Source organism: Manacus candei, unplaced genomic scaffold, assembly GCF_025592945.1.
Source record: "Manacus candei isolate 608988 ecotype Guabito, Panama unplaced genomic scaffold, ASM2559294v1 h1tg000017l, whole genome shotgun sequence".
In the NCBI taxonomy this organism is placed as follows: domain Eukaryota; kingdom Metazoa; phylum Chordata; class Aves; order Passeriformes; family Pipridae; genus Manacus; species Manacus candei.
The window spans coordinates 26,793,483-26,815,623 of record NW_026138065.1 but is presented as its reverse complement, the minus strand read 5'-3'; the positions used below and the strand labels follow the sequence as shown (position 1 = coordinate 26,815,623).

Genomic DNA, 22,141 nt, shown 5'->3' with positions numbered 1-22,141 from the left:
TATACCAGCTTAAAGCAGTGCAAGCTTTCCATGCTGTCACTGCCTCCCCTGTTTTAATTTGGCGACGGTAATCTCTATTCACTGCTGTGCTGATACCCTTTGAGTCAAGGCCCCTTCTCTACTTCTGCTGTTTCTGGAAAAAAAATTAACAAGTGCAGCTTTGGCATGTTATGAACAGTTAGAAAATTTCCACACCTAAGAGGGTATGTAGGCTCAGATATCTGATTTTCTTTGCAACCAGATGGAGAGGTGAAAAGCCTTTTGTGGGCTTATCCGTATCCTTATCTTGAATTCTCCAGAGAAGTAGCGAAATGGAGGTGAGAAGGTGAGTGATCCAGACATCAAATAACTTAGCTCTTCTCACAGGCAGTGAAATTTGCTTAGCAAACCCAAGAGAGAGGAAAAACCCAGATGGATGTGGAGTATGGCAGTGTCAGCAAATGAGCTATATGAGGATTGTTAGGGGAGAGCATGGTGTTAGGGCAGAGCCATCCTAAAGCGTTCTATGAGTAAACACAGGAGGGGCCCTAATGATCACATCTGCACTGCTCTCTGGGGCAGAGGTCTTTAGGGAATGCATCTCGTGACCTCTCACCTCTTGCATTTATGATCCTTCCTCATTTTTCCCTTTCTGTCATGTAATCCTTTCCTCTTCCTCTGCTTCCACTCTAATTTACCATTTAACAACATCTCTGGGGCTAATTTTGCAATTGTTTACATGGCATAGGACCATTAGGAAAGCATTTAACACATCCTGATGAGATTTAGGAGGTGGAAATAGCCATGTGAACAGCAGATCCATAAGTAGCTTTTGGGTCACAATTTGAAAACCATTCGATGCAAGCACAGCCCAGGCCACTTAGCAACAAGAGCACCCAGCAAGTCTCTTTATTCAAGTGATTGAGGCTTTTCCAAGGAACAGGAGAACATGAGTTATCTTTCTGCTGCTTTTTGGCAGTTCTAGGGAGGCGTGACTGGAAGCTTAAAGATATTTTCCATATTGCTTATCTTTTCTTTCCTTTGAGTGCCACACAGTCTATCACTCCCTAAGCTCAGATATAGGCCCCAAGGGGACTTAGTCTACAAGTAAAACACAGAACCAAGCAATAGCAGTTAGAAACCAAAATGTCTTAGGCACACTGCTGTTGTTGGTGACACTGGTTTCAAATGCTTTCAATCTTCTCTGTCTCACTTCTAAGCAGCTTGTTATGAGCTCCATGATGCCTCTTGTCATCCAGCTGAGCTATGCCAACACAAGAGGAATGGAGAGGTCCCACTACAAATCATACAACCAAAAAATGTTTTGTAAAGCTTACCCCAGCTGTAGCAAAAAATTTCTTTTTTCTGTGTTGCTATCAGCATGTTAAATTCTTCATTCCATATGTTTCCAAGTCCTGTCAGTGGATGGATAATCCAGTTGCATAATTTTCTGTTTTCATTTTCTATTTGTCAGGTGTGAGCACAACTTCAAAAATCTCAATAATTTTTAATTTCACCCCCTCGCAAAAAGGTTTTAATTTATTCTGACCCTCCCCCCACCACCACTGTAGTCAACTTTGGAGCTTTTCAGTCTGTTTTTCCACATAAATATCACCTGTGAGGCCATGCTGCTTTTTAGTCTGGCTACAAGTCTCCCCCTCCAAAATCTTTTGAAACTTTCTGACAAATTTCACTCAGATTTGGTGGAAGGGCAGAAAGGTAGAAGTCTCAGAAACAATCATGCTCTACAAGATCTGTTAATACAGACAGTTCAACAGAGGAGCAAGAACTAAATTCATGCCCCAACTGAACAAACATTATTGTTTCTCTTGGCAGCTGGTACTCGCTGGCCAACCCACACTTATTGCTTCTTGCTTTGTGGAGATGTTGTCCGTGGTGTAGGAAGGAGACAAAATTAATGCAGCAGAGATGGAGATGGGCTGATGGACACAGGGAGCAAGTCTGTTGGGAATTAGGCCTTACTGCTTCCAGCTCTGCCCACAGGAATTGTTTTGTGGCTAAATTAAATCTATATTGTTTTATTTCAAACATGTCGAAAGCTTGACTTCAGTGTCAAATGGCATTATTTTTGTGGAGGTAAAGCCAGTACCTTAATATTATTTTAACAAAACCTTCTAAAATGCACATACATTTCCAGTCAGCCGGATTCTTCCTTTTTGCTGAATACTGAACATTCTTTTCTTCCCCTCACTGTTGTCTTTGGCTGTAGAAATTGTACTTTCCACTTTCACAAAAACTGTAGGGGCATTATGAATGCCTGTATTTTTCTTGAGCAGACTTTTTGCTTTCTAACAAAACGGTTACACTAACTCACCTCACACAAGTTCAGCATTAAGTATGTGACTGTAAAGCACAAGGTGCTTATCTACTCTGCCTGTGTAGTTGCAACTGAAAATTAAATTTGCCTTTGTATTTTTTAATAGAGTGCTATCATGAATGCTTGAAAAGATGTCATGTTCTTCTTCAGCTGGCTGCACATCGATGTGATAGACAAAATGATTTATCCACAAACAGTATAAAATTGCTTTGGGGTGCTTAAGGAAAACAGAAACACACTCGTTATAGTCTGTCTTACTAAATTGTTTTCTCTGCTGTTGTAAGTAAAATATCTTAACTAGAAGTTTGCATAGCCAGGTGTTGGCATTGTAAGAAGGAGAGCTGTACAGTTTTTCACATTTTCTAATAAAATTGCAAACTTTGATTACTGTCTCCTGACAGCACTGTCAGCAAGAGGAAAGTGTTATTATTCCCACTACACTGATAGGAGAGTGATCTGTCCAGATCTGAAAGTGCTAGAGAATGGGCTGCAGTAAGATTCTGGCCTGTGTTCTGGTGTACAGTGCACCAAAGCTGTACTTACTTAGCTCTCTAATTACAAAATCTTTTTCAAGATTTTATTAACCCATTTTAGCATGGATTTCTACCATACAGAGAGCTACAACCCAAGAGACAATTAGCCACATGCACTTTTGCCTATTATCAGTTCATCAAACTAATGAAAAGAGCTGTGACTGCCCTATGTTACAAACACCAAAAGCCACACACAGATATGACTGCAGTTTCACCCCCTTGCCTTCACAGACAACAGCAGTAATAATTTGGGGACAGCTTTCCATTTAGCATTGCAGGGTTGTGCCAGAAGGCCTAAATCAGATGCCATCACTGCAGATGCCCTATTTCTATTCAAATTTTTGAGGCTGCCCAGGAGCCTGGCCTCAAGTCTATAGCTGGCAGCCCACAACACGTTACCCTTGGAGACATTCTTCCAATGTTATGTCTTTCATCCTAAGTTCTTATGCTTAGCTATTTAAAATTCAGCATTTTACTTTCCTTTTGTCCTTATTTTCATGAGGCACCAGTGAGGATTCATTTCACCAAGTTTTAACTATGTCATCAGCAAGAGTGATCCCAAGGTGAGCCATTTCAGCTCACCGTGTGCTGAGCTGTTTTAGACATCCAATTTGGGATGGAAAAAATCACTTTTTGGAGCTGCCTAGAGGAGGGAACCTTGGTGACTAAGTCTGACTAAATGCCCGTTTCCTAGTTAGCACAAGTCAGCTGAGGTGAATCACACAACAAACAGCCTCCTGACACAAGAGGCAGTGCAATCTAACAGGGACTCGTCTTTGTCTCTTCAGCTAAGGCATTTTTAAGGCTTTGGGATGCTATTGGTACTTTCACTTTTTTGAGGTTTTGAGATTGCACAAGGTCTTTGGGAAGCCTGTTCCAGTGCTTGACCACTCTTATTTTGAAGAATTCCTTCCTACTAACTAATTGGGATTTCTCTTGCTGGAACGTGGGATCAATGCCTCTCATTTCTTTGCTGTGCACCTCTGAGAAGAGTCTGGCTCCACTTTCTCAACAGCCTTCCACCAGTGGAAGGCAACAGCTGTTCCCCCCTTAGCATCCAGTCCTCCAGGCTTAAGGAACAAATAAGATCCCTTGAAAAGGGATGACAGTGGAATTTCCAACATCTTTATGACCTTTAGGACAAATTAACCCAAAGGTTCATTCCCTACCTTTTTTTTTTTTTTTGTATTTCAAGTATTGACCAAATTGATGACTGGTTCTCAGCTCTGCGAAGGTACTCTTTAGGGCAATGGATTCTCACTGGATAATGGTAGGCACATCAGAAGAGACAATGTTGTTCTCAAAACTAACTGCAGTGGAAACGAGGAATCCAACCAGGAGAGTGACTGCAGGGCAATATATCCCTAAATGGGTATGGGATCAGGTTCTGCCTTGGTATTTGCACTTTACAGTAGTTTTGCAGAGGGGCATGTTTGTCTGTGCGTGTGAAATTGTTGTAGGGTCAGAGAGGTCTGGTTGCTTTGGTCCTGTTCCAACAGCTCTTGTCAGCCAGGCATGGACTCACTTTGGCTTTAGACAAACATAAAACTTTACTTAAAACCTCCTGGAGTTTCCCTTCTTGGATTGGGGGTTTTCACCACGTTTGTTTACTTATAAAAATATGCATGTGGAAAGAGTAGAAAGGGGTTAATTGCATCAACAGTGAGTGGCTGTAAAAGTGGTGCAATAAAAGCTGAAAATACACCCCGTTTCAGGGGAAAATTAAAGAGAAATCATCTCCTCACGGCAGTGGAAATCATGCCATGGTCGTTTTCCACTGCTCTCACACCCGACAAGTTATTTTATGACAAATTCCACAGCTAAACAGTAGTAGGGTTTTCCCCTTCGTGCAGCACCGTGGGGCTGATGAATCACTATCCCTTTTCAGCTGGTAACTAAATTGAGACGAGTGCTTTGCCTTGCCGAGTGCCAAAGCCCCCGGGGAGCGGCACCACGGCTCCGTGCGCCCCAAAAGACTCTTCCGTGCCCCCCTCTCCAGACAGGCCGGGGCCGCAGCTCCCGGTAGAGCCCCGCGGGGTCCCTTTAAGGGAGGCCGGTCCAGGGGCGTTGCCATGGCAACGGCGTGACAGCCGTGACCGGAAGTGGTCCGGGTCAGAGGCCGCGCGAACATGGCGGCGGCCCTGGCGCCGATGGGCGATGGCGGCGGCGCGGCGGCTCCCTGAGCTCCCCCCGCCGCGGCGCTGCCTCGTCCCAGGTGAGGAAGGGAAGGGGGGCCGGGCCGCGGTGCTGACGGTGGCAGCGGCTCCGGGGCTCCGCCGCTGCCCTGGCCTCGCCGGTTCGTTCTCGCCCGCCGGGCTCTCACCCGCCTCCCGTTTCTCTCCAGGCATGGTCGCCGCGCTGTAGGAGGGCGGGAGCCGCGGCGATGGAGGAGAGCCCCTGAGCCTGTCTGCGGAGGCGTTGCGCGTGTGTGAGACGTGTACGGTACCCAAACCCTCGGTTTCAGTGCTACTGTTTTTGTTGCACTTGAAGGAATAAACGGAGGCCTGTTGCTATAGTCTCATCCTTAATATTTTTCCTATTGGGAAAAGTGGAGTCTCTTGTTTAGACCTGCACGTACACAGAAGTCAGTCAGGTTTTTTCCAGCTGTAGCTGGGTGGTTTTCCCTGGTTACTGTGTCACTTTTCCCGTTAGTGTTGGCGTGTGCTGCTGTCTGGGCTCACTGTGCCCTCTGGCAAAGCTAAACTTTGACCTGAATGGTCTCTTGTGTAAGAAGGGCAGGGTGGGTATCAGAACAAGGCTTGTAACTTTGCACGACTGGGCTGTTCGGGACATAGCTGTGTCTGCAAGGAGCTGCATAATAAAAATAAATACTGGAGTTAAACTGTGTGTGCAACTTCGCGTTGGCGCTTATATGCATTCAGTGTTCTCGGCGGTCACTGGACTTTTTTAGTCTCTACTTATGCCAGTGCACAGCGTGGGCTACACTGATGAGTAGTGTATTTAGCTTATTGATTGAAAGTATCACCGTATCTCACTGACTTCATAGCAGCTGGCTGTTCTGTTCAAGACACCACCCCAGTCTCTGCTTTTGCACCACTGGACTTTTCAGGAGGAGATACCACAGCAATATTTTAATGTTTGTCAAGCATAAACTTATTCTGCTGCAAGAGACTAACAGATGGGTTCTCCCCTTCCCCGTCCTTCTTCTTGCTTTATAAATTGGACTTTTCAGTAATAGGTACAGCAATATTTTAATGTTTCTCAAGCATAAATTTATTCCACTGTAACACAGAGATTAACAGATGGATTCCCCGCCCACCTTCCTGCTTTATGAAATGGGGAAACGAGGGTAAAAAACAGAAAGCCAAAGTTTGTCTTAAATTGAACACAGAAATCTAAAATGAGTTGGTTGAGTTTGTAATAATGTTTTATGGTATTATCTAATACTCTGAATGCAAAGCTGCAGTGGCAGCTGTACTGTCTGACTCCTCAGCAAATCAAGGTACACTTTAACATGTGAATACATAGTTTGGTCAGTGTGTGGGCTGCAGTTGAGGAGTGTGGTCTCACTCCTTTGCCATCACTGGTCATGAGTTATTGCTACTCTCTCTGTAGTGGATTTAGTGGTTGGATGATTTCAGGGACAGTTGATCTAACAGTTTTATGGGGATGGCTTTCTGTCAGATGGAAGCTATTCTAGGGAGTGTTTGCTCTGATATGAATGAAAGCTGCTTCTCCTTCTGCCCTAATATAAACCAGCTGTGGGTCAAGTACAATGTGAAACTGTACCTTGAGAAACCAAATCTTAAGTTGGTCATTCAGAAAATCGGAACTATACTTAAAACTTCTGAAAAGCTTCAATTAAAAAAAAAGTCAGCCATGTGTAGGGAATATGTGGTAACAGTGAAGGGAAGGACTATTTCCAGAGTATTTTCTCTGTTTGCTGCTTGCCAAAGTGTTTCTGTGCTGAAAGAGGGAAGTCACCTACAAAGCCTTCTTTCAATCTCAGGGGCTGATCCACTGTGTCCACTCAGTGGGGCAGAATTTTGAAGGAAAAATAATATTGTACCCTGCTGTAAAAGCCACACTGAAGTTGTGCAGGGAAACCTTGATTCTGATATGGTCCAACTCCTCAGCCTTGATGAGTTCTGCTTTCATGGAGTTGCCTGCCCTCTTCACAAAAGCAATCTGAAAATAAAACTGGAAGTGTAATAAGGTGTCTTCTTCACACCCACCTGGGGTTAGGATTTGCTGGATTTAGGATTTTGCTGGATATAGGATTTTAGTGGTGTTAGGATTTGCTGGATCAAGTAACCCTTTTTGAGTTGCTCAGGTGGCATATGTTTCATCTGTTCCTGCAGCGTCTCTACTTCTTCAGCAGCTATTTTTAGTAAATCCAGATTCTTAATTCTTAGATTCTTAATCATCTGAACTGTCTCAGGTATAAATCCTCTTGTCCTTCTGCTGGCTTTCTGTCTGATTCTGTCCAAGACTTATCCTTATAGAGTTTCCTTCTCTTAATTTTTGTCTAAATAGTCTCATATGCATCTTTTCTTTCCTGCCACTTGTCCCGTCCTTCAGTGTGCTGCTACCCCTTACTGCTCCCAACTCTGCTTTGCCAAAACACATTTTTTACTTTTGTTGGCCACTCCTTCCAGCTTCTTGGGACATGCAGAGTTTTTCTGTCAATTTATGCTTTCCTCCTATCTAGTCATCATTTACAAATGATCTGTCCTTCTTTCCTTATTTCATTCTCCTGTTCTCCACTTAGTCTTGTTCAGGGCTTCCCCTTCCTTGTTCCCTTATTTCTTCAGGTTGTGGTGCTGAGAACACACAAACAGGATTCCTCATGTTCTGTATGAAATATTGATTTCCACAGTTTGATTTAATGTTTTATTAGAAATGGCCTGAGGAGAGCTGCCTTGTTTGTGTTCTGTGAGTGGTGTTTGGTCTGCACTCAGAGCTAAGAGGGAGGGAGATGGAACCTTTAGAGAGTTGCCTTTTTTAAACAGGTCCCACAGCTGAGTGTGGGCAAAGGCTTGCAGTTTGAATTTACTATTTGTTGACTTGGCCAAAAAAATAAATTGCTCCTGAAAGGCAGTTCTGCACTGCAAAGTCTATTGCTGCTGCTGCTGCTGCAGGGCACAGTGAGATGCAAGAGAGCTGTGTTAGCAGAAATCTTGAAACACAGACAAGATGTCTCTCCTTTTTCTACATCTTTTTCTCTTAGCTGAGCTAGTTTACTTCTGAACTTGAATAAAGTGAATTTAATTTACTTAATTTGATTTGTTTGTATTAGGGTTTCTTGTATGCTTGGGCGTTAAAAACTGGGAGAGTCTTTACTTGTCAGTACAGAATTAATTGCTTCACTGTGTTCACACACTATCTTTTCTTGAGTTTGAGAAAATTAGTTTGCCTTTAATCTGACAATAGGCTTAGGTGATTCCCCCCTGCTTTTTTTCACCTTGCTTTTAAGTGTGCTCTTCCAACATTTTGCATCTGTGATACAGAAACTCCTATGACTCTTGAGGAGCTTATTTTGGGCATCCTTTGGTATAAAACCTGCTATTGATGTTATCTTAGGTATCAAGAGAGTAGGTATTGCTTTCATTGCAGTGGTTCTGAAAGTATTGCTTAATCTCAGGTGCTTTCTCATTAAGCTTACAATGATTTTGTTATTTTTAAGGCATCCAGCATCTCTTATGGTTGAGAGAAATCTATTTGCTCTTCTCTTTTGATGGCAGCTTCAGAGGTGCCATGAAGGCTAAATGAAGAGACTGCCTTAAGAGTCTGTATGAAGCAGCTTTGTGGATCACCACACGCTGCTTGTAGAAAGAGAATTAATTTTTTTTTAAAAATTTCTCTAGTCCTTTATAGAATTACTGTTTGATTTATGATGTTCTTATGAACTGCTGTGTCCCTAGACATGCTCACAGTTCCTTGGTGCTTTCATATATGAATGACAGATTGTTTTGTACTCCTTTCACCAAATCAGTGAAACAAGAGACTGGATTGCAGTCAGAAGAGTCAAAAGATAACCAAACACCCAGGCTTTTAAAGGAGACCAAGAAATAAAACATAACCAAGCCATTAGTTTTTTTTGCTAAATTATAGACAAACAATGAAAGGCAGTGCAGGTACTGACAAGTACCTGCAATCATAACTTTTAAACAGTAATGGAGTTACTTTGATTTTCTGGAAACCTGTTAGTTGCATCAAACTGCTAATGATTGTTGCAGGTCAAGATTTAACTTACTGTTCAAAGTAACTGGAATTCACAATGGTTATACATGACATTAACAAACAGATCTGGGATTAGTGTGTGATTCTATTTAAATTTTGTTTCCTTTTAACTTTCGCGTGGTCAGTATGAAAATGATTCCACCCAAATATGAATGTTAATTGTGAAGTAACATATGTTATATGACTCTTTAAATCTATGTGGAAGACCCTCTCTGGTGTTTGAAGGTAAAAATGTCACTGCCTTGCTACATGTGGGAACTTGGTTGAAATGCCTCGTGTGACCACTGGTGCAGTTTTAACGGTGATAAAAGTGCTGAAAATCGTCTGTTCAGCTTGATCAGCTCTTTGAGAGACAGAAGCAACAGATAAAAGATTCCATGACTTTTTTTTTTCCTCCTCAAAGAAAATTCTTTAAGTAATTAATTCCACATCACTTGGTAATTTTGCTCTTAGATTTCGTTATGGTTACTCTTATCTAGTGTTGGTATTGATGTTTGACATTGATTTCCCCAGTCTTCACACAAGCAGCGCTCTGCAGCCTTCATTTGTTTGGAGCAAGTATTAGCATTATGTGTTTTGAATTCAGAAGATAATTGCATATCTTGCAAATTACCCAATGGCTGTTTCATCTTGAAACATTTAGAAATCCATTTCAGTTTCTCATAATTATAATGTTTTAGTCAGACAGCAATCTAAACTTAGGACAGCACTTTGGCAGTGATATGCTTGTTTTTCTAAAATGAGAACAGTTTCTGTGGTTAAATTTTCCTTTCATTTAAGTATAGATTTTAATCAGCATAGGCCAAACTTTTCCAACCATCTTTAAAATTAGCTCAAGCCATCTTTTAAAAAGTATGTTCTCCTAATGTGATTTAACTTATGTAGAAAAATGTATGCAGAAATTAATGGTTTTTAGCTGATTAACGCTTTTGAAGTGTTTTTGCAATTTGTTTGCAAAAAATGTTTATAGACAGGCTCAAATATGATGATACTAGTAGTCTCTTTAAGAAATACCACTGAAAGCACTTCATGCTGTGCTTCTGAAATTTGAAAGGTAGCTGTTCAGAAAGAAACTGTAAATTCCACTCATCAAGAGCTGAATTACGACATCAGACCAAAGTAAAATGCCGCTGTTTTTCCAGGCTTCCCTGCAAGCATTGTTGTGGAGATTACTGAAGTTTTCACTGATCATCTTGTACATCTTCGGGCAGGGTATAGTTACCATTTTCAGTTTGTGAGTTAAAGTTGTAAATAGATGTATAGCAAGTGTAAAGCTTTGTGTAGAGGATAGGCAACATTGTATATATTCCCACACAGAAGTGGGAAGGAGTCTGAATTGTATCTGTCAGGTGGCTATTACAACTCTCTGAGTTACTGCTAAACATTCGGTAATTTCAGTTTCTAGAAAAATATTAAGAAAACTCACAAGCAAAAAGACCCTCCAAATTGTTACCAATCTTATATCCCTGTTTTTTACCCAAATGCAGGAGAAAAGGTCTTTGCTGTACCCAGAAAGTTTTCCTGTTGGCAGAGTGTTCAGAGATCAAGGGAGTCAATCTGTCAGCAGGCTTCTCTTCAGATAGACCATTTCTTCTGATCGCAGGTAGAGTGAATTCCTTTCACAGAGAAATGTGAAGACAAATGTGAGAGAATGATGAGTTCTGTGGATTTCCATTATATGGAATGCAGGATGTTTTTACAGGAGATGTGCTGGTTACCTTTGATACACTGTTTCTCAAATGAAAATAATGTCGAAAATAATTCTGTCCTAGTTTGGACATGGAACTGTGAGGAAGCTTACTTAGTTTTTCAAGTGCTTTATTTTATTATTCAGACACTAGAAGGACTAGATCCTTCTAGTTTTTAATACGGTAATCATGCATCTGTTCAGCTGATTTGCTGTCAAGATCACATTTGTTACTGTGACTTTAGTGACTTTAGTGATCTGCTAAAATGCCAAGAACAATGGTTTTGAAAAAGCTGTTACTACTATAGGAAGAATAAGCAATAACAAATTTATTAATTACTGGTAAAGCGTACCTTTTTTTTCTAATTGCTGCAGCTTATGCTGTTGCTTTTGAGAAACTTAAGTGAAACAAACACTTTTTAATTTCACTCAACTTTTTTTTTCCCATGAACAGGACTAACTCTTCCCCAGAATTCATGTGATACAATGGGAATTTCTCAATCATTCTGCTCATTGAATAGCAGTTACATGCTTTGTGCTCATTGAAAAACAGCTTTTAACTCTTCTGGTGTGGTAAGCCAGGAGACAGTGGTGACTACATGCTGATCCATGGAAGATAACTTTTCAAAGTGAGCCAAGCTGCAAATGGGCTTTCAGGCTATGGTCAGAACTTGGAGCTTGTTTCTAGTTCTGCTGTGTAAATTTTTGGGATTGTGTATCAGCTGGAGTTGGAGGCCATGTGCGCCAGGGAAGTCATTGCTGGGTTCTTTAACAAAGCCAAGGAAAATTACAAAAAGTTTCTCAAAGAGCAAAACAAGTAGAAGAAATACTTACCTGTTAAGTCTGTTGGGAGCCAGTTTATTTTTAAATTTTTTTTTTTTTTTTAACTCTTCACTCATGGAAAACCTCTTTTTCTTGAGTACCATATTTTAGAAAGTACGAGGTAATACCACTCAAGGTTATTGAGCCAACTCATAGATTCTGGTAAGGTAAAGCTAATAATTTCCTCTCAGCCTCCTGCATAGACAGTAGCTTTCTTCTGGTCTTCCCTCTTCCATGTGAAAACAATGCTTAATCTGTCAACTTAACTAGTGAGTTTCCTTAAAAATAAAACAGTTTTAGCAATTTCTTTTAAGGTCTCTTGCCCAGGTCAGTGCATTTGTCCTTGGGACAAGTAAAAATGATGCACTGCCAGTGAACTATTTATGTGTAATTCATCATCAGATAGTGGAAACAGTTAATGTTCTGGGAATTGGCATGCCTTTCACATTTGGGAAGGGGGTGTTGGTTTGTTTTAATCTCTCTTAAATAATCGCAGACTGTCTAGGAAGATGGAATGTAATGTTCTGGTTATGTTTGATCTTTCTAACCTTTGGAAATAGACTGTTTCAGAAAAGGATTGGTCTTGCTGCATTTTTTGCTTTCTCCATCAGATGGATAGATTTTGCACTAGAGTTTCCTTAGAAAAATACTTGTGTGTCAATGTGATTTACAATAAATCTTTTGCAGACTCGTCTGTTTCTAACCATTGGAAGTGACAAAGGGTGTGTCTCTCCCAAAATTATGGCTTTGCTCAGAGAAGTGTGTTCTTTTATTAGGAACATTGGGTTTGAATTTTCACTTGAATACCAAGTTTTAAATGAAATCCTTACAGTATCCACTATTTCCACGGGCCTACTATGCATTACAAAATTGATATTTCATTATTTTGTGATGAATGGTTCTATCTTTAGATACTTCCAATTCCAATTTACTTGGAATGATAATTTCTGTAAAAACCTATCTCAAAGAATATTTTTACTTGTGTTGTACTAAAGGTGGGCATTGCACTTTTTGTATCTCAGTCGTACTCTGAAGAAAGAGTCTTGATTTTTTTCATAAATATTGAGAAGCATTTAGTTTTGCACCTCTATTGGACACAGGGTTAGATGTTGGACAGCGTCAGCTCCACTAAGCGATAAAAAGAATCACACTCTAAGACAATACTTGAACTGAATGGCACATCTTATTTAGATTTTAACAGCGAGTAAAAAAGCAGCATGTTTATCTTATCTACCACCTTAATAGTTTTTGAGTGACAAATGCCTGCAAAGATGTCAAGGGTCAAAGAGCTATTTTTTTGTGTCTGTTCTTATTACAGCAGGTCATCGAAGGACCGTGAGAGATGACTGATCTGTAAAATTGAGACAATGGCTCTGTAGTTATGGAAGGATGGAAATTAGGTTTAGGCAGAAGCAAATGTGGCTTGAGTGGTCACAATAGGCATATTGCTAAAATGGTTGTTGATAACATAGGAATACATATTATCTTCTGTCTAAAGGGAAAAATAGCTGAAGCGATGTGGTTTTTGTTAAAGTAATTGCAATAGGCTGATCTACTGAAGAACAATATGACATGATACACAGCACCCTTGTGCAGTAGATATCTTTGAAAACGTACTCATATGTAGTTCTAATTGAAGGAAGAACCTTCTGAAGAGTTTAGAGGATTTAGTAAAGTTTGGTCCTTTCAGTCACGTGTGAGCAAGATTTTCTGGTCATAGCTTTGGTTTTCAGTGCAAGGGATTTTCTATGTACAGTTTTAACACAGATGATAATGTTTACTGGCAGTATCACAAATTGACATACTGGCTAGGTGATGCCCCAAAAATGGAAAATAGTACTTGCAAAATTTTGTTGTACATAGAGTTGCATAGGCTGCAGAATATTACAGAATGAAAATTTTCAGCAGTACTGAAATTTATTTGATCTGGCAGACTAATATATTAGAGTAATTAGTTGCTTACAGTTAGTAAGTACTTAGTAAGTGCTAATTGACTTAGTAAGTACTTAGTTGAGTACTTGAGTTTTTAAGTACTTAGTTATTAATTATATAGAGTAATATTTTAATTAATGCTTAGAGCATAACAAGAGGAAAGGGAAATTGTCTGAAGGTATTTCTTCATCACTCGAAGGCTGCTGTTACTGCTGTAGCTTTCCAGCAGTTTAGCCAAGGGTTTACAACTTTTACAGGGAGTAAGTATTACAAACTGCAGAGCAAATACCTTTGGTCTCAATATCCTGTAAAGATTCTGTTTCCCAGGATTTTTTTTCATGTGGAACCTTAGTTCTTCTGCATTCAGCTGGTACAAGTCTCTCAGCTCTTCAGACCTTGTGTTTTGGTGTTAGTATGGAGGAGTGGCCTGGCCTTTGGAGTTGTATCTTCTGTGAGACCTCAATATCTGTCCTTCTTTTGAGAAAGGTTATGTTGTGCTTTTCTGCTGATTTCAATGTCTTGAGTGATTTTAATGTTTAGAGTGAAGTTATCAAGAGCTTTCATTTCTGGTTTGGGAGATACTTGTTGTAGAACTGTCAGTCACTTGTTCTTAAGAAGAAACCAACCATCTAGTTAACATCACTCCCCTAAGCTGAACCTTACTGAGATCTGTCAGATTTCCACCAGACATGTACTGAGGAGTAGAACATAAAAGTGAAGTTCATGTTGGAATGGGACGTGGAGAGAAGCAAAGTTGTGGGCAAGTATTTTTCCGTTTTCCAAATGTTAAGCTTCAACCAAGCTAATAATATTTCTCCAAAAACATTAGTTGGCTAATTTAAAGCAAAACTCTAGAACTGTTATATCCCACATGGCATGAAACATTCCTGTTGTTTTTTTTTCTTGGTGTATTAACTTCTTACACAGAAAGGAAATGAATTTTAGAAAGAATGTTATACATAAACCATTTGAGACATTCTCTGTTAAGGAAATACCATCTGTCAAGAAAGATGCAGCCAATGTTGAGTTATATTAAAAACATTTTAAAGGAAATATTTCTCAAGGAAAAGTGGATTAATTAAAACATTTTAACTATTTTTGCTCTGGAAGAAGGTTAGAAAAGTTCTATATAAGCATTCTAAATGCAATCAAAATTAAAAGCTCAATTTATTTTTTTAGAAGGAAGTTACCTTGGATAAGTTGCTCCTTAATGTAGAATAAAGAAATTTTCTGACTCCCATGTAACTAGGAGGAAAAATAAAATTAAAAAAAAAAGACTTGGAGTCATTATAGCTTATTACCTTCAAATTCTGTAAGCTTGCTTTCGTTGATTCTTCTTGGTGGACAGAATTTATTTAATATGAAAACCCTAAAACGTAACTTGTTTTCCTTTGGAATGTTTTTGTTTGAAAATCAGTTCTTTTATGAGTGTTTAGTAGCGGTAGAAGAGATTATTTTGCTTCTGTGGAGGAAAATAGTGAAGTACTCAAAAAGGTACCTTGATCAGGCATGTGAGACATTAAATATGATAGGATTTGGTCTTTCTTTAACCCAGTCTAGCCTGCTGGCTTTAAGGAGTTGTACACTGAATATACAGATTTACTGTAATGGTTTGAAATACAAGCTTTTGGTTTAATTAGCACTTTGCTCTTTTGCCCATTAACCTGTTGATGCTGTCAGATCTACCCTGAAATGTGGCAAATGCAGAAACAGTTATGTCTGTTACCTTTCTCGGGGATGTTCCAATTGACTTTTTTTTTTTTTTTTTTTTAATTTAGCTGAAGAATTTGAAGGGAAGGCTTAGGATGTTATGGTTATGTGACTGATTTAAATGTTGAGGTTTTGATTTCTGAAAAGGATACATATTGTACATGGGAGTGTTAGTTCTTCCTCAGTTTAAGATATCCTACCTTCTCATCAGAGTGTTTTCCTTTGTTCCTTGAAAATATTAAAATGACATTTCTCAAGTTACATGATTGCTATTAGAGATGAGCAGCTGTTATTCCCCCAGATTCTCTTCACAGTAGGCTTGTGATCTCAGCCTTTGTTAAAATACCAACAGAAACATAAGTACCAAATGATATATGGGCTAAATTTTTTAATGTCACCCACATCTCCATATTTGAATTGATAGTCTGTAATTCCATTAACACTTTTTTTTTTTTTCCCCTTAGAAAATTTGCTGTTCAGCATGGCTTGTATTTTAGGAATGCCTCAAAGATTTAAAGAATGTGGTCTGTAGAACACATTTTACTTGTTGCACATGCTTGATGTCGTATCCTGAACTAAATAAAGGAGTGAAGGTGATCAGCTTAAGGTTTCTGTAAAGTGCCACTGAAGAGTTAGATTTTATTTTTTACTTAAAAGCAAGATATGTATCATTATTTACAGTAACTAATTGCGATCCTTGTATTGAATAGTAAGATTTCAGGTCAGACATCTATAAAATAAAGAATGCAAAGCTTTTGCAGCTGCAACTGAAGCTGATAGAGAGCAACTGTGAATTGTGCTTGTGATGTACTGCACACTGACAAATATTCTAAAAAAAATTAGTCTGGAAACATTCCAGATTAAGCAGACACAATTCATATGCTGTGTGCTGTAAGCCTTGAGTTATAAAAATGTAAATAGGATCTTTTGTGAAAATAAATTACTGAAATATAACATTTTCAGATAGTGGTATAATAAACATAAGATGGAGAAAACAGAAAAAAATAGAGGGGGGGAAAAAGGCTATTTTTCCTGGGATTTTAATAGCTTAGTCTAATTTTAGCACTGTACTATGAGGAGTACACCGCTGTTGAAGCATGTGCATTAGATGAGGCAGGGTTCCTGTTTGTAAAAACAAACCAACCAGGAAGCAACAGCCTTAAATCTGATGTTTTATAATTTCTGTATGTTTCATTGTGCAGCTTCAGTATCCCAAATGTTTTTTGAGGATAACATGAAGGTGACAATTTATGAGGAGCGTGCTGGGCGGTGCTGCATCCCCTGAGCAAACTGTACTTATGCTGAGGATAATTACCCTGCTAAAGGTGATGTTCTTCCTCAAGTAAATTCTGGTGGTGCTGATCTGGCCTAAATGCTCTTCAGGCTGAAACTAACTATTGTGTGTTAGGCTTCCACAGAATCACTTCATCTGTAGTCTGAGACTGTGCTTTCCTGGCAGTCTGTGTTATTGTATGCAAATGACAGATATCCAAGATCAATGCTGACTCCAGAGAGAAGTCGATGGATTGAGTTCCTGAATATAGTATCAAGATCACTAACCATATCAGTGCCAGGAAAAAAAAATCTGTCACTGTTCCAAGTTATTTCTACAAAGAAGTTAATCGTAAATGATTCTGCAGTTTGACTGAATTATTCTTTATGGCTCTCACTTAAATCTTGCTTTTGTCCAAAGTGAAATAGTTCCTTGTCTATTTACGTATGCATGATTGAGTATATGGTTACTGTTCCAAGGAGAAGTAAAAGGATAACAGCCTCTTCTAATTTGTCAACTCACATTTTGAAATTCTTTTTATAGTAACTCTTGTGAAAATTGTATTAGCCATCTAGGACCACTTTTTTCAATTTCAGAATGATGTCTCTGCAATCAAGATGAAGGATGTTGATTGGGATGCCTTTCTGCCCAGAAATTAATACTGAATCTCTATGCTTTGACTGACTTTTACTGTCTAATTGGTGGTAGACAGCTTTGCCTAATCTTTGTTGGCTTTCACAGCCAGAAATTTAAGCCTAAAAATGTACTTTTTTTTTTTTTTAATCTAAATGTACTTTAGACTTTTATGGAATTAGAATTACACAAAGCTTTTTGGTGAACTGACAGACATCTTTGCAGTTGAATAACTTGGAGATGCATTTTGAATGAGGTGTGAAGACTGGAGTTTTAGTTTCATCCTGATTTATCTTATTTGATGATCTCTTAAATATTTTTTTCAGCTTTTGATCAAGAATACAGTGATAACCTTCATGGATATATCTGATGACAAATTACAATTAATGCCTTGAATTCCCTACTAGTAAAACAATAGTATCCCTCTAAGAATGCTTAAAGTAAGAACTTTGGTGGGAAAAACTGTTATCTTTTCAAAGTATATATCTCTTACCTGATCTGTGTAATAGAAAGTAACTAAATTATGTTATCAAAATGTGTAACAACTCTATCAAAATTGCAGATTGTAGATATTATTTAATAGGGCATCCTGCAGCTGACTTGAGGTGGTTTTTAAAGTATAGAAAAAACCTACTTTCAATTTAAAAGAGTCTGTTATTATATCTCTTGAGGTAATTTCCCATCTACATGCTTGATATCTTTATCTGACAGTATAGAAGCTAGAGATAGAAAGTTATAAAGAGAAATTATTTGACTGGATAAACTGTCATGGGAGGGTTGATAGTTGAGTCCCATTTACCATGTTGTGTTGAATTGTAGCCAGATATTTTGAAATACTTTAAATCCCTGGCATTCCTGAACAACTAGAGGAGAATCCTTTTCTAATATTCCTTCTAAAAGAGATTATTATATATTTTTGTTGTAGTTTGGTCTAAGATTTTCAGTGCACTATCAGGAAATTATTACATTTTTCCTTACTGACTAATGCAGTCAAACCTGATTTGAAGCCTGGAATCCGTTACTGGTAAAAAAGGCTTACAAATATGCTGTTAGAGGTTTTAGATCACTTTCAATTTTTTATTTTCCCTAAAATACCTAAAATCCCATTTATTGCTTGCTCTGTCACCATTAATCTTTCTTCTTTCCTACAGTGTTAGTTATTGAAAATTCTGACATCCTAAGAAATGCTTAGCACATAACTTCTCATTCTGTTTGTCTATTATATCCCTTTTGCATACTGCAGATTACTGTAAACTGCTCTGGAAAGCACTAGAAGAAAATAATGGCTTAATATAAAGAGGTGACTTTCACTTTTTGCTCATGTCTTCTAATTTGCCTAGATATTTGGTATTGGGTTCTCTTACCAAAATGTGGAGGGAGAAAAGTTGGAAGATTGGTGCACTTTTTTGTTGTGGAATATATTGACTTTTTCTTAAAGTAATCTGAACTATTTTGATAGGCCATACCATGACATAGTGCTGCTGAGACCTTATAAACATTATAAAAAGCTTCAAAACTGGAAACAGTTTCACCTGTTCTCATTTATTCTGAGCAATGATTGCTATAAAAATGTCTCCTTTATTGTCTTGATCTTCATGTTTTGTCTTTTAATCTCTTGCTAGTTTTTCTCTCAGCCTTGCAATATTGCAAAACAACATTATCAGCTATGTTATTTGCTTCATGAAGTTTAGACTGTTTGAAATGGAGCTGAGGACTGATGAATTTTAAAGTGACTTTATAATCTCTTAATTTTGCAGCTAGCAGGGAGATATTTTCAGACATAATTCAGAATTTCCTGAAAATTGACCTTAAGTAGTCTGTTCTGAGTTAGGACCAGTACCAAAGCAATTATTCTAGTGGTTAAAGACAGAAACCCCCTCATGGTGAATTTGGAGGGCCCTTTCCCTTCTTGTAAAACCTTTTGCAGTAGCTAAAGGGGCAATTTTAATAAATTAAGCTAAAGGCTTAACTTCCAAGCTAATCAGGGTTCTCTAGATTCTTCCAGAAGTTTTTAGGATTAAGACCCTGCACAAGCACCTACCAGCTATACTGGACAGAGTTCAGTGAAAGGCCACAAATATGATGAAGGGACTGGAGCATGTGACATGTGAGGAGAGGGTGAGAGCTGGGACTGTTCACCTGGAGAAGAAAAGGCCCCAGGGAGCGAGATGTTATCAGTATGCTCAAGTACCTGAAGGGAGGGTGCAAAGAGGGTGGAGCAAGGCTCTTCTCAGTGGTCCCCAGTGGCAGGAGCAGAGGCCGTGGTCATAAACTGAGACACATCAGAAAACACTTTTTTTCCTGTGAGGGACAGATTGCCCAAGGTGGTTATATTCATAAGCTGACTAGACATGGCCCTGGGGAACTGGCTGCAGGTGGTCCTGCTTGAGCAGGAGGATTGGAACAGGTGACCTCCACAGGTCCCTTCCAACCTCAGCCATCCTGTGTGGTTCTGTTGTGCAAATATCATACAGGCTTTACGGGTTTGAGATCACCTGTGGGTGATTCACAGGGGAAGATGATTCTCCTTAAAATAAAAAGCTGCTTTATATGCGTTCTTTATCAGTCTCAGAGGAAATAACTACTTAGCTTTAAGTAAGTTGCAGAATAAGGGGTGTTATGTGGGAAAGCTTCGTTTCCGCTTTTAAGTCCGAGGAATCGTGTGAATTGAAAACTGAAGTGTAGTTTTAGCTGCTGTTTAGAGCAATTTAAATGTACGTTGTAACTAAGATGCCGTGGGAAAATAATACTCTTTCCTGAGGGAGGAAGGACAGAAGCACTTGCTGTGTAGTCTGTTTTGCTATAGGCTGTTTCTTTTTTCTCCTTTTTTGTAATGGTCTTGTGCTATAAGAAGGGAAAGAAGCACTTTAAGCACAGGAAAATGTGGTTGTTAAGCCACAAAATAAGAAGAGATTTCAAGAGTGTGCATAGTATCAAAAACAATTTCTCTTGTTCTTGATTTTCGCTTTTGAGAGTGACAGTTTAGAGAAAATGATTTATAAAAGTGTCTTTCCTTAGGGTGATGGAAATCTGCTTGTCATTTTTGTAATGCTCCCATTTTGAAATACTCGTTTATTTTCACAACTTTGGAGTGGCTCTAAATTCGCTGACTTCAAAACGTGCCTGTACATTTTAATTGGCCTCCTTTACTCATGCTTTGTTGTTAAATGAAACATTTTTATTGGCACAAAAATATTTGCCCCACCTATTTTCATTTGCTAGTGGTGGGAACCGTAACATTAAAGGCTATTTAAAATATATGAAGTGAGTTCTGGGGTCATTCCCCACCTGTTGTTTATTTTGGTTTATGCAAGAACAGTCAAAAGTAATCATGTTGGTGAAGTTCTGTCATCTGAGTAGTGGTTTTGGAGACATACATCACTGGACATCAAGATGTAGGTTTAGACAATTTACACATCAGCAGGTTTGGCTTCTTCAAGCAAAACTTGGGACTTTGGTGGTAATGAACAGTGAATGTTGGCAAAGGTCACAGCTTTAAAGTAACCTAGAGTACATTGTACTGAATTATGGAACAGAAGACTGTAAATACAGAAAGTCTTTGATTAACTTCTCCTTTTCAAAGTGTCTTGACCTTTATTGAGTTCCCCTAGCTGACATTTTTAGAAGACTTTTAGCATTACTTCCTTTCATTATAAAGGGTTTATTTGTGTATTTGCTTCCACATATTTCATTGTCAAATATGCCATTTGATTTTCTTCAGCTGCAACGGCATCTACATTTCATATCAGCATGGTTTCTGTAGTAGTAGAGTGATGTAGCCCTTTTTTGTATAAAATTCTAGAATTTTCTGTAAGTAAATGTCATTTTGGTAAGCAAAAGAAATACAAAACAAATGTGTGAAAAAGAAGAAAATTACCAAAACTGAAAGCACCTACAAAAACATTTGAAAGACAGCATAATTTATTCAGATTAGGAGTAAATCACATTGAGTTCACATCACATGTCTTTCTAATTTTAGTTTGAAAATTATTAGTTTCCTTTTCTATTTAAAGATAATGACATATTTAGTCAGACTTAATGCAAGTGAATCATAGTATTGCATTATTATTATATTAAACAGTGATTGTTGGTTGTGTTTCTTACACTCCTCATATTTTGGAGGGGAAAAATAACTTCTCTGTGCTCTGGAAGTTGCACAGACATTTCGGTCTGAGGTGGTGCTGAATAAATTATACTCTAAATAATGCAGGCAAGAGGAATTCATATTTTTATGTTAGACTAGACTTCTCCATTTGGCACCTTTCTTTCTCTTTACCCCCCTGTGGTGTTAGCAACGTAGGCTGTATAAGATTACAAATAATTGTTTTACAAGGAGTCATTGCAGACTTGATTTTTTTACATGACAGTTCGTACTGGTTCTGCTTTCTTAGCTGGTGGCTCCCAGCTGTGCTTTAAAGGGCATGCCAGTGGTGCCTATTAATATGGCTGTGTCCTTCCTTTCCCCAGTTCCTATTCTGTGGTTGCTGCAGGAGAACGGGAACTTCCCCTGACAATTAAAGGCTGATAAAATCTTAGTAGTTGGCACCTTGGACAGCTGGCTAGCTCAACCAGACCTTCTTGGCTTGGAGAGACAGCTTCTCAAGAGCATCCCTTGCTCTGTTACAACTGTTTGAACAAATCCCAGATGTGAGATCTAATCTTCTTACTACTTTCTTCTTATTTAATGCTGTGCTCCTTGAAGGCTTTAAGCTGTTCTACACAGTCTGAGCTGCCGTTCACTGCTGACAATGCTTTCTAGTAAGATATTCCATAAAATGGCAACTTTGCCTTAGAATGAGATACAGAGTTTAGACTTTTTTATTTTATTTTAAAGATTACAGGAGAGGGTGGTGATGAGAATCACTGGTTGTTAAAAGTCACAGGATTTTAATCATCTGACTTCTGACTGACTACCTGCTACTGATAGCTGAGTGAAACTGAGGGTGTGATTTGTACCTTTGTTGCTTGAATGGGAAAGTTGTCTGGCTGCTGTCAGTCCTTTTCCTTTATGAATTTGAGTACTCAGCAAG

General features: G+C 38.7%; 1 protein-coding gene across 2 annotated transcripts in view; it reads left to right on the top strand.

Annotated features, from left to right (window-relative positions):
- The first annotated feature begins 4,952 nt into the window (after nucleotides 1-4,952).
- LCLAT1 (lysocardiolipin acyltransferase 1) overlaps nucleotides 4,953-22,141 on the top strand; it is a 115,621-nt gene continuing 98,432 nt past the window's right edge. The window contains exons 1-3 of one of the 2 annotated variants that reach the window (XM_051783594.1): nucleotides 4,953-5,065; nucleotides 5,195-5,287; nucleotides 10,542-10,657. The gene's annotated coding sequence lies outside the window, so the exon portion shown is untranslated. The remainder of the gene's footprint in view (nucleotides 5,066-5,194; nucleotides 5,288-10,541; nucleotides 10,658-22,141) is intronic. The other variant, XM_051783593.1, reaches the window with a different exon arrangement.